Source organism: Balaenoptera borealis (genome assembly GCF_965194805.1).
Source record: "Balaenoptera borealis genome assembly, chromosome: 14".
In the NCBI taxonomy this organism is placed as follows: Eukaryota; Metazoa; Chordata; class Mammalia; order Artiodactyla; family Balaenopteridae; genus Balaenoptera; species Balaenoptera borealis.
Window position 1 is genome coordinate 26,343,294 of NC_138875.1, and position 11,752 is coordinate 26,355,045.

Genomic DNA, 11,752 nt, shown 5'->3' on the forward strand with positions numbered 1-11,752 from the left:
CCATTCTACAGCTGAGCAAACAGAAACGCGTAGATGAGTAAGTTGTGTGGTCTCACTGCTAACAAGTGGCAGAATTTGAACCAGGCCGCCTGGCTCTGCAGCCCACACTTCATCTGCTCTCCCCTGACTTGTGACCTGAAATCGTGGCCTAATTCACATCTTCCATTATCAGTTATAAATATGCAGTTAATAACCAATCCAGTGGTTTCATTGATGTTGAATCGCAAAACCTCTGTAGCTGCCCTAACACCCCAGGACAAGATAAATGGATGTAACTTGGACCATTCAGCCAAAGCCAGCAGGGCACCAGTGCATGAAATTCTGTCTGCCCCTTTTACCACGGGCTGTCTTAATGTTTGCTCAACAACAAATTGGAGCTTCTGGAACCCAGCAAAATGACTTTACTGTAAAGAAGGCATAGCAAACCAGCACGCTCTGATGTAATAGTTCTAGTTTGGCTCAATGTCAGCAGAGATGCATCATGTAAGGTAGCAGGCAAATATATGGGAAAAGGAAGATGCTTTCATGGTCACTGTTTAAACATTTTTATTCAAACTGTACTAAAAATGTCTTCTCTTAAGGATATACTAAATATTACTTTAAATGTTTTAAAATTATCTGATTGTATCACACTGAGGTTGTCATTCTGTGCTTTTTGTCTTATCCCAGGTGCACAGAACCACTTACTCTTGTTCTCTTGTAAGATACAGACTGCCCCTGAGCACTTCCGACCCGCACAGAGACTGCAAATTGAAAGGGCTTGGGAATCAAATATAAAATCAGGTTCGGGAGAACCCAAGGACAAGTGACCTCAAAGCAGCATGGACAACCATGTAAAATAGACTGTAGCAGCCATTCATTAGTTGGGGGAGGGGGGAGCCAACCAGAGCAGTCAACGCTTGTTGCATCTTTTGGTGGAACCAAAGTTTGAGTCTGTGTTTTTAAAGGCCAACCGAACCCAGAGCGCGGGAGTGCTGTTAGCCAACCGGGGTGGGAAATCCATGGACGGTCCCAGGGGATCTCTGTGCTACATACTTGGAGAGAGCAGCTCTATGAGACCGTCTTTTACGTTTGAAGAAGTGATTCTTGGTGAAAAGACAACACAAGACCTGTCCTAGGAGGGGGGATCACGTTTCGACAGCTAGGATGGCATCAGCCGTACAAACCTGCTTTTCCCAGCAAAGTGGACAGACTTATGTGTGGCCCCTTCCTCTCTGGTATTTTGCCTGCTATATGAATGAAGATTGTATTCCTTTGGAAATATTTTACAGTTTAATATTGAGTGTAATTAAGAATATAATCATGTTATCAAAAATGGTATTTAACTCTGTTGTAGTTTCTTTAACATTCATGTGGATAAAAAAAAGTCTATAATAAAAAAACTATGAAGTAATGGTTGTGTTCATGTAGTTAAATGCACATTTGCTTGGGGGCAACTAATAGAAACTAATACTTTTTAGAATTATTTTGGCATAAAATATTTGAATAAATTATTTTTGAAAATGAAATTCCTTCAAAAATGGTTATTAAAGTCTAAATTAGCCTTTGGCCCTTGTCAGCAGCTGGAGTCCTCCCCAGCATGATAGGATCTTTGTATGGGAAAGGGAAGGTTCTAAATTCCAGCTAGGTCTTCTAACAGCATTAGTGAGGAAGTCGATAGTGTGCCTTCCTCCTTACTGTGATGTTGAATCAAAGTCCATGAGATCATTTTATGCCAAAAATTCTGCCTCTCAGATGAGAGAGATAGAAGGGCCAAAATGGTGACCCTTTGGAGCCAGGATTTCTAGAGTAATGCTGGGTTGAACAGAAGTCTGCTGTGAATGATCTCCGGCCCTGGAATTGCCAAAGACCATCCTAACTGAAGAGGCATCTCACCAATGGCATCCCTCGACAGATTTCAAAAGAAGTTTAAAATGCATTGCCATGATATTTGATACTTTTACCCACCATCTTCATTATCATAAACTATCAAAAAAAATCTTGACAATTCTCCCTTAAGATAAATTTTCTTATCCTTAGCTGCCACATTAAGAAACCAAAGGAGGGATACTCATTAGTGATTTTCTTCCCAGCCCATGAAGGATGGGACAATGGGTCAGAGAAGGGTTATAAACCAAGTCCTGGAGTCTGAGGACAGGTTCCCAGTGACCACTAGCAAAAAAATAATGTGAAGATGCTGCAACTAACTGCGGAGAGAAGGATGTTCTTCCAGGAGCCTGGGACTGGGGCTCACACAGCCCTTCAGATGTGGCACACACTTCTGAAACTGACGGCTGTGCTTGGCACGGGGGGAGTAGCTGGTCAGTCAAGTTGGTGGAGGTTTTTCTCCTATGTAAGCTTTAAATTACACATAGGGATGGAAGCCTAGCATCCTTAGCTTTGTACTCTCAGCCAGTAAAACCAGAATTGACAGAAAATGACCAGCGAGGACACAAACCTGGCTTCATGACCAGCCACCAGGGGACAGCATAGGTCATTTTCTGCAGAACCCAATGCAAACTCAGGGACCAGATAGCTTCTCAGAACAAGGGCAGCAGCTCCAGAGGGAGCTAAAGATTTGTGGATGAATTTAAGGTCTTTGTCCTGCAGCTACATCATCTGTCCATGTAAACGAGCCTGAAACGTTCTTTTTTTTTCCAATTGCAACTTTAAATGTCTCAGAGTTATTAGTGCTAAAATATCAGCAAATGATCTTGTAGCAAAAGAAAAATTAGAACGAGATAACTTGACAGGTATGTCTTAGAGCCTAGAGGAGTTCATCGTGGCATAACTCTGAATTGAGTTAATAGCTGAGCTCAGTGTGGAAGTCCGTTGGCCTCTGCTACTAGGATGCTGAAGCTACATTACTGCCTTCTGGTTCTCCACCTAAATTCCAGGCTCCATGGAAGCCCAGCTGTGCATCTTTCCCTGAGCACTAGGAGACTCCTGTTGTCCTTTCCCTCATGGCCTTAGAGTCTCCCCATTCCTTGAGGTATATTATCAGACTGAGTCTATTCCTTTCAAACACTAGAGACTATCAATTCTCCATGCAGCCATGAAGTTATACACTAAAAGCCAAAACCTTCAGAAGGAAATCCAACATATAATATGGAAACATCATTAACCCATATATTTTCTCATTGAGGCGAGTGAATACCTCCTCTCTATTCTAGCAATGCTTGATGCTTCAAAGTTGGAACAAAAAGAATTTGTCCCTAAAACTGGATGTGATTGGGTTATCTGAGCTGCCTTGTGGAAACAGACAGGACATCCATCTAGAGTGCTGCATGAGGCTAAAAATAAAGCCACTCTTCAGAAGGACAAATAAAATTCTTGGCAAATAAAATGACAGCCAAAAAATGCTGTGTTCTTTTCTTCGACTATTTTATCATTCCAAGGTCAACCCAAATATTAGCTAATGAAGAATACAAGCAATGCAAATAAAAGGTTCTGTTTTAATTCCAAATGAAATTATAAGATCAGAAAGGGCCATAGCAAATCAAAGCAGAAATCCAGGCCTATCCTATTGGGGTAGACTAGACATTTCAGACGGATGCTTTTGATCCTCAGAATGCCTGAGTAATTGCTCATCTATTTGCCACAGGCAAGGAGAGTGGGACATCATATCCCAATTTCCTTTGATTGTACAAAAAGTGTAGCCTCAGCTCTTTGGAAAATAGAGAAGAATTCTCTCCTAGCTACAGGAGATACAATCAAGCAGAGAAGATCACTTTCATTTAAGGGTAAGAGTTTAAAGCAGCCTTGGTCAGCAGTGAGGAAGGTCAGAGAAGAGGGACACAATCGCCATGCTGAGAATGTGTAACCACGTCATTCAGTGGGGTATTTCCAGCAATTCTAGGCCCAATGAGGAGAGCTCCTCTGTCTCCCTCTACAGAGTTGAGTGCACAAAGTTCAAGTGTGACCATCTTACAAGATTCCCCACACACAACCTACATCACAGTTTGTAATTATACACTCCTTTGTGGGAAGGTATACACCGTAAACATTATGAGGGCAAGGACCTTTGTTTCAGCCCACTACCACCTTCCTCGTGCTGAGAATAGTCCCTGGCATGCAGTAGCTACGCAAAACATTTTTTATTGAATAAGTGAGTGAGTCTCATTTATTTTATTTGGGTCAATCATAAGAGCGGCACATTTCACTGTTATCACTTTAAACTCTCTCTCAAAGAATGTTGACATTTCATTTGGTTTCGAATGACTATATGTGGCAAATTGCTGGTTGCCCTCCAACAGACCATTCTCAGGTGACAATACACCTAGATAAAAATCAGACTACATCTCCCAGGCATACGTGCTGTTAGATGTGGCTGTGTGACTGTGTTCTGGCCAAGAAGATGTAGGTAAAAATATGTAGAACTTTCAGGAAGATCACTTCAAAAGAGCTTGGCTTCGTTAGGCAGCGTTTCTCTTTTCTCTTCCCTTTCCCTCTTTTCTGATGTCTGTAAGGTGGAGGGAGCCTCAGAAGTCTTCTTGAACCGTTAGGTGACTTTTAAGGTAGAAACCATATGCTAGCGTGGCACAGAAAGGTAATAGAAGCCCGGGCCCCTGACAGCTACTGAGCCCCCATGCCAACTCTGGAGTGCCCACTTCCAAGCTGCCTTTATATAGGAGAGAAATGAGGTTCTATCTTGTTTAACCACTGTTACTTTAGATATTCTGTTAACTCTGATTACAAAACTCTTTTCTTTATGTGGGGGCTGTGATCAGCCAACAGGAACACAACTTCCTATTTGTGTGACAACTTTCCAATGCATATTTATGCTGGTTACATCATTTTACCTTCTCATTAACCCTTTGATTTAGCTAAAGGAGGTCAGTCTTTCTGAGGACTATTATGAAGTCTATTTCATTGCTAAGTCAAGCCTCAAATCCAGTTCTTACTGCCGTGGCAAGCTTTTCCTACTTAATCTCATGGCCTCATCATCACAGCTGAGCAGGTCTATGACTTCTCTGATATCCCCAACTACAATATAGACAGGTGAAGATGGGGGGAGGGGCTGGACCTGAACTTGGTCTGCTCCCCAGAGTAGGAAAGAAACTGGGTTGGAAAGGTACGCTGTCCAAAAGGCGAGCAAAGCCGTGACCAGGTGTGTAGCTGGGACCCCACAAGGGAATAGAGCTCTGCAGCACAGGCATTTCCAGAGCAGGAGGCTGTCAATCATCATTATCCATGACAACAGGCTCCTGATACTCACTTGGCCTTCATGGGCAGGTTCCATCCTCAGGGAAACACACCACTAAGAATAAATAGTGTGGCAAAAAGCAAGCTCAGTCCTTGACTCAGGGATGTGACAGGCAGAGAGGAATTTGGCTCAGGAACCCATATGGGCATTGGCTCTCCTAGTCAGAGGGCAGCAAGGTAAGCTTGGGAGATGAGGTGGTAGCCCTGGGACTCCCGGACTTGGGTCAGAAACTGCCACACAAAACTAGAAGAGAGCTAAAGCATTCTAAATGCCCCTTGACTCCAGTCTTGATTCGGGCTTTGAAACAGTGCTGTGGCTTTGGGAGGGGGAATGGAAAGAGGGCTTGTTTTGAGCTAAGGAAGTATGGGAAGAACACTAAGAGCTGAGAATACCTTTCTGCAAATTTCCAGACCAGGCCTAATATACATATAATTTAGAAGTAATAAACTCAAGTTACCTGAAGTAAATAATCATTCTGAAAATTCACGACTCTGTACTAAATTAAGAACTTCCCTGAAAGCATTGGTAACATCTGAAGTTTTCAAATAATAAAACTCATTCTTCTCATCCAACATTTATATCCTCTCACTATTAAGAACAGTGGCTTCCTGATGATTGTTAGTGATGGCTTCCTTTATTATATTTTAGACCATTTAGCAAAGTTTATTGATTTATACTTCCTTGTAATTAGTTGTAGTGATTAAAATAGCTTTTATGGCCCTCTAGAGATTGACTTTATAAAGAATCAACATTTCCCCCAAATCGTGTGCTTTAAAACATAGTTAAATACTGTTTGAATTCAGTACTAAACAATCATTGGTGAAACTGTGATTTTATATGTGGTTGCTTTCTCATCCCTCTACTTACATGGCACTATCATCCAATTACTTGGCAGCCAATAATAATAACAGCAGCCAACTTTCAGGGACTGATGACAATAAGCCGAACATTGTGCTAAGTGTCTTAATGCGTTATTTCATTTAATTCTCTCCACAACCCTACGAGGCAGGGACTACAGTATTTAACTATTTAATTGAAACTGGAAGGAGTTAAATCACTCAGCTGATAAGTGGAAAATCTGGAATTTGAACTTTCTGCCATTGTGACTTTAGAACCTCTGCTTTTAACCACTAAACTCCACTGCTCAGTGCCAAGTAAGCCAAGCAAGAGCCTCCTGTACACATGGGTGAATTGGGAGTCCCCTGACTGACATAATTTGAAGGGTGTTGGAGACCTCTCTTAAACAAAAATATCTCCCCTCACCAACCTCACTTGAAGATGAAATTCCACCATTAGCATGATTCTTTTGACTAAGGTATTATATGTTCCTGGAAAGATAGGTACTCTAAGACAGTACTACTTGAAGTGTGGTCTGTCAAAGAGCTAAAATAATAAAATTCTTAAAAGAAAACATAGAAGTAAATCTTTATGACCTTGGGGTAGGCAATGGTTCCTTGGATACAACGCCAAAAGCACAAGAGACAAAAGAAAAAACAGGTAAATTGGACTTCATCGAAATTACAAACTTTTGTGCTGCAGACAATACCATCAAAAAAGTTTTAAAAAATTAAATTAAAATAGCTTACAGAATGGGAGAAAATATTTGCAAATCATGTACTTAATAAGGGATTATCCAGAATATATGAAGCACTCTTACAATTCAACAATAAAAAGACAAATAACCCAAATAAGAAATGGGAAAGTTTGGGGTTCCTTTCTGTAACTAGAAGGAAAATCTCAACTCTTGAGGGCTTGCCATGGATGGGGGACAGAGGGTGCAGATTCACATCCTAATGGAATCTGTTAGTGGAGGAAGTCATAGGTAGGAATGTGATGTGGCTCAATGTATCAAAAAGGCACAGCTACCGAGTTTCTGGGTAGCAGGGGGTGACGTAAGGAGTAGAGGTCTTTCTGTTTAGAAAGGCACCGTGATGGGCAGCATTTCTAGTGCACGGGCATAGTCTACAGGTGGGAGCTGAGAAAAGGGGAATTGGAGCTGCTTTGCATAACAAAAGTAAGGTATGCCCCCATTTAGATTTAGTTGGGGAGAATATGTTGGAAGATTGGACTATGTGTAGGAAGATTCTCCCCTCCCTTCCTTAATATGGGTTTGGACTGAGACTAATGGTTTGTCTTTGGGGGTGTGTGTGTGTGTGTGTGTGTGTGTGTGTGTACATGTGAGAGAGAGAGATATCTGAGAGTTACTCAGGCAATCAGAAGACCACAGGAAGAATGAGGAGGGGTATCTTGACTACATCTGGCAGAGGGACCCTGAAGAGAACAAGAACTGGAGAAATGAAACCTCCCTTGGATTGTTCTGGGCATCATCTAACTACATGGCATTATTTCTAACTGAGTAACTCAGACTTTGAGAAATGCATGGTTGTGGATTATCTTTACCTTACAGATGATCCTTTTTGTGGTAGGGGGTAAGGGTTGGGTGGATCTTGTTGAGATATCATGGGATATCATGGGCGGGGTGGGGGGGTTGCATTAAAATGTTAACACAGTGGAAAAAAAAAAAAGAAATGGGAAAAGGATTTGAATAGACATTTCTCCAGAGAAGATATACAAATGCACAATAAACACAAGAAAAGAGGCACAACATCATGAGTCAACAGGGAAATGCAAATCAAAACCACAATGAACTCAATTCACTTCAAATCCATTTCACACCCACTTGGATGACTTATCAAAAAGACAGACAATAACAGTGTTGGTGAGGGACTTCCCTGGTGGTCCCCGGGAACTGGTGATCCCTGGTGGACTTCCGAGGTAGAAAATCTGCCTTCCAATGCAGGGGATGCGGGTTCGATCCCTGGTCGGGGAACTAAGATCCCACATGCCGCAGGGCAACTGGGCCCCCGCACCACAACCACTGAGCCTAGGTGCCTCAACTAGAGAGCCTGTGTGCCACAAACTATAGAGCCCACGCGCTCTGGAGCCCACACGCCACAACTAGAGAAGAGAAAACCTGCGCGCCACAGCTGGAGAGGAGCCCACATGCCTCAGCGAAGATCCTGCATGCCACAACTAAGAACCGACACAGCCAAAAAAATAAAAATAAATAAATTTTTAAAAATAACAGTGTTGGTGAAGATGTGGGGAAAATTGGAGCTCTTGTACAGTGCTGGTAGGGATGTAAAATGGTACAGCCACTGTGGAAAACAGTTTGGCAGTTCCTCAAAAAATTAAACATAGGAATACCATATCACTCGTCAATTCCACTTTTAGGTGTAAACCGAAAGGTATTGAAAACAGGTATTTAAATATTTGTATATGAATGTTCATGGTAGCACTATTTACAATAGTCAAAAGGTAGAAACAACCCAAATGCCCATCAACAGATGAATGATTAAACAAAGTGGGGTATAAGCGTACAATGGAATATTATTCACCCATAAGAAGAAATGAAGTACTGACACATGCTACAACATGGATGAGCCTTGAAAACATTATGTTAAGTGACAGAAGCCAGACATAAAAGGTCACATAGTGCATGATTCCATTTATATGCTATTCCTAGAATAGTCAAACCCATAGAGACAAAAATCGGATTGGTGGCTTCTAGGGGCCAGGGGGAAGGGAGAATTGGTAGAGACTGCTTAATAGGTACAGGGTTTTCTTTTGAGTGATGAAAATGTTTGCTCACTAAATAGAAACATATGAAAAAGTGATCAACACCGTTAATCATCAAGATATGCAAATTAAAATCATGAGATACCACTACACACCCACCAGAATGACTATAATTTTAAAAGACTGACAACATCAAATGTTGACAAGGTTGTGGAGCAACTGGAGTTCTCATACATTGTTGATGTGAATGTAAAATGATATAAACTCTTTAGGAAAAGGCCTGGCAGTTTCTTATAAAACTAAATATAGGACTTCCCCGGTGGCTCAACGGTTAAGAATCCGCCTGGCAATGCAGGGGACACGGGTTCAATCCCTGGTCCTGAAAGATCCCACATGCCGCAGAGGAACTAAGCCCGTGCAACTACTGAAGCCCGAGTGCCTAGAACCTGTGCTCTGCAACAAAGAGAAGCCACCACAATGAGAAGCCTGTGCACTGCAACGAAGAGTAGCCCCCACTCACAGCAACTAGAGAAAGCCCGTGCGCAACAAAAAAGACCCAACACAGAAAAAAAAAAAAAACTAAATATATACTTACCCTATGACACAGAACTTCCACTCATAGGTATTTATCTAAGAGAAATGAAAAATATGTACCCAAAGACTGGTACAAGAGTGTTCATAGCAGCTTTATTCATAATAACAAAGAACTGAAAACAGCCGAGGTGTCCATCAGTATGAGAATGGATTTTTAAATTGTGGTATATTCATATGATGAAATATTAGCTATATAAAGAAATGAATTAATGATGCATACAATAACATGGGTGAATCTCAAAAGCATTTTACTGAATGAAAGAAGTCCTACATAAGAGTATATGCTGTAATTATTTGACAATTTAGAATGGTTTCAACCAATAAATACAGGGTAAAAATCACAACAGTGGTCATCTCTGGGAGAGTAGAGGTAGAGATTAACTGGGAAACGACAAGACAGAACTTCCTGGGACGATGGTAATGATCCATATCTTATTCATATCTTATTTGGGTTACATTTATTTGCAGCCCTCATGATGCCTAATCATTTTAGTTGTATGTCCAGGCCAGTGGTTCCCTTATTCACTGCACGTTGGAATCACCTCGGAAAGTTTCACCAGCAGAGACTAATCTGATTGGTCTGGAGTGCAGCCTGGGCATCTGAGTTGTTTTAAGCTCCCCAGGTGTCTCTTTGGTGCAGCTGAGGTTGAGAACTATTACTCAGATCTTCCTCAGGCCCATCATTCCCTTTTAAAGGTGCACCAACAATAAAAGCACACAGAATCTCTATTGCAGACACATCACCACATCATTCTGCATTACCCTTCTCAAAAATGCCCAGCATTTAATCAACTAGTCAACTTCTCCTCCTCCCCTCCTCCTTTGTCTTTATCCTTCCTCTTTGTCCCCCATCCCCAGCCCTTTCTCTTCTTTATCTGAAAGATCGAGGCTAATCCATTCAGGAAAGAGCTACTCTGCTTCTCAGTTCCCCCTCTTGATTCATAAAGGAAAACTTAGAGCCCCTCATTCTATCACCTCAGTCCTTGTACCTTTCAACCTCACAGATGACCTCATGATGATGACTTCTCCCTCTGAGAGTACAGGCTGACCTACTTTTCGCTACACATCACCTCCATTTCCACGCATTCCCCCATGGAAGCATGGTGTGATGTGAGCTGTTAGAACCAGCAAATGTGAACTGATTGAGCTATCCATGTTCCTAGCCATGAGAGCCCAGAATGGAACATCAGTAGAGAATAGTTGTTGAGCTGCACAGAGGAAGCCCTTCCTCAAAGCTGCTACTAAAGAAATCCAGGTAAATGTCCCTAAAGGATCACCTCTTCAACCAATGACAAACCCAGGCTTGTTATTATTCATGCATTAGGAAGGACTTCCCATGAGATGGATTCTGAAAGTGCCATCTTGCCAAGAATCCTCTCTGAGATGCTGAAGACAACTCTACAGGATGGGATGAATGTCGTTCTGCTCAGAGCCATGGAATAAACAGACCTCTCTCTAAATCCTTCCAGGAGGAGTGTTGAATCTAGCTCTTTGCTTATACTCTTTTTATTTTTTTTATGGATTACTAATAGTAACCACCCTTACTAAGAACTTGCCTTGTGCCAAGTACTAAATACTTTATCATATAATACAACAACCCTGTGAGATAGGGATTCTTATGATCATTTTACAGATTCAGGAAACTGGGTGTTAGAGGGTTCAAGTGATTTGTCCAATTAGTAAATAACCCAGCTGGGATTTGAACCTAAGACTCTCTGATTTCAAAACCCATGTGCTGAACTACTAAACCAGGCAGCTGGTAAGTGCTATGGGAGTGCAACAGAGTGAGTGAGAAATCAATGTGGGGTAGCAACAGTAGGCAAGACTTCATGGAGGAGTGAGATTTAAGCTGCACCAACAAGACTTAGATGAGCAAGGAGAAGGGGAAAGGCATTTATGAGCAGTCATCTCTGCCATTACTATATGAGTGTCTTCTTCGGTACAGATAGTGTGATTATGGTCATGTTATATTATTGGCAGGGCTAGTTCTCTGTAAGTGAAGAAGCAGGGTTTCAGCTGAAGGGTAAAATATTGTGTCATCCCTTCAACAAACACGTGAATGTTCCAGGCACAGTGCAAGACACTGAGAGTAGGAAATTCCCGCTCTCAAAATACCACAGTTTAGTGAAGAATACAAACATTTATAATGCGGTAGAAGTACTATAGTGGGCACACACAGGATGCCTTGAGAACATAAAGAACACCTGACCTTGACTACTGGAGACTGAGAAGGCGCTTCTAACATCTCGTCCTCCTTGATACACTTTGGTGTGAGAAGATGACACGTGACCTGAGCCTTATAAAATAAGAAGTTGACCGAATGAAGAGTGAATGCAAGGGAATGGAATGCCAGGATGGGGGGAGAATGTTCGAGGCAGAGGAAGCAATACACCA

General features: G+C 41.8%; 1 protein-coding gene across 1 annotated transcript in view; it reads left to right on the forward strand.

Moving 5' to 3' along the window:
- Positions 1-9,178, forward strand: part of SKOR2 (SKI family transcriptional corepressor 2) — a 49,802-nt gene extending 40,624 nt beyond the window's left edge. Inside the window, exon 8 of the mRNA XM_082354646.1 lies at positions 670-9,178. The gene's annotated coding sequence lies outside the window, so the exon portion shown is untranslated. The remainder of the gene's footprint in view (positions 1-669) is intronic.
- The last annotated feature ends 2,574 nt before the right edge of the window (positions 9,179-11,752 follow it).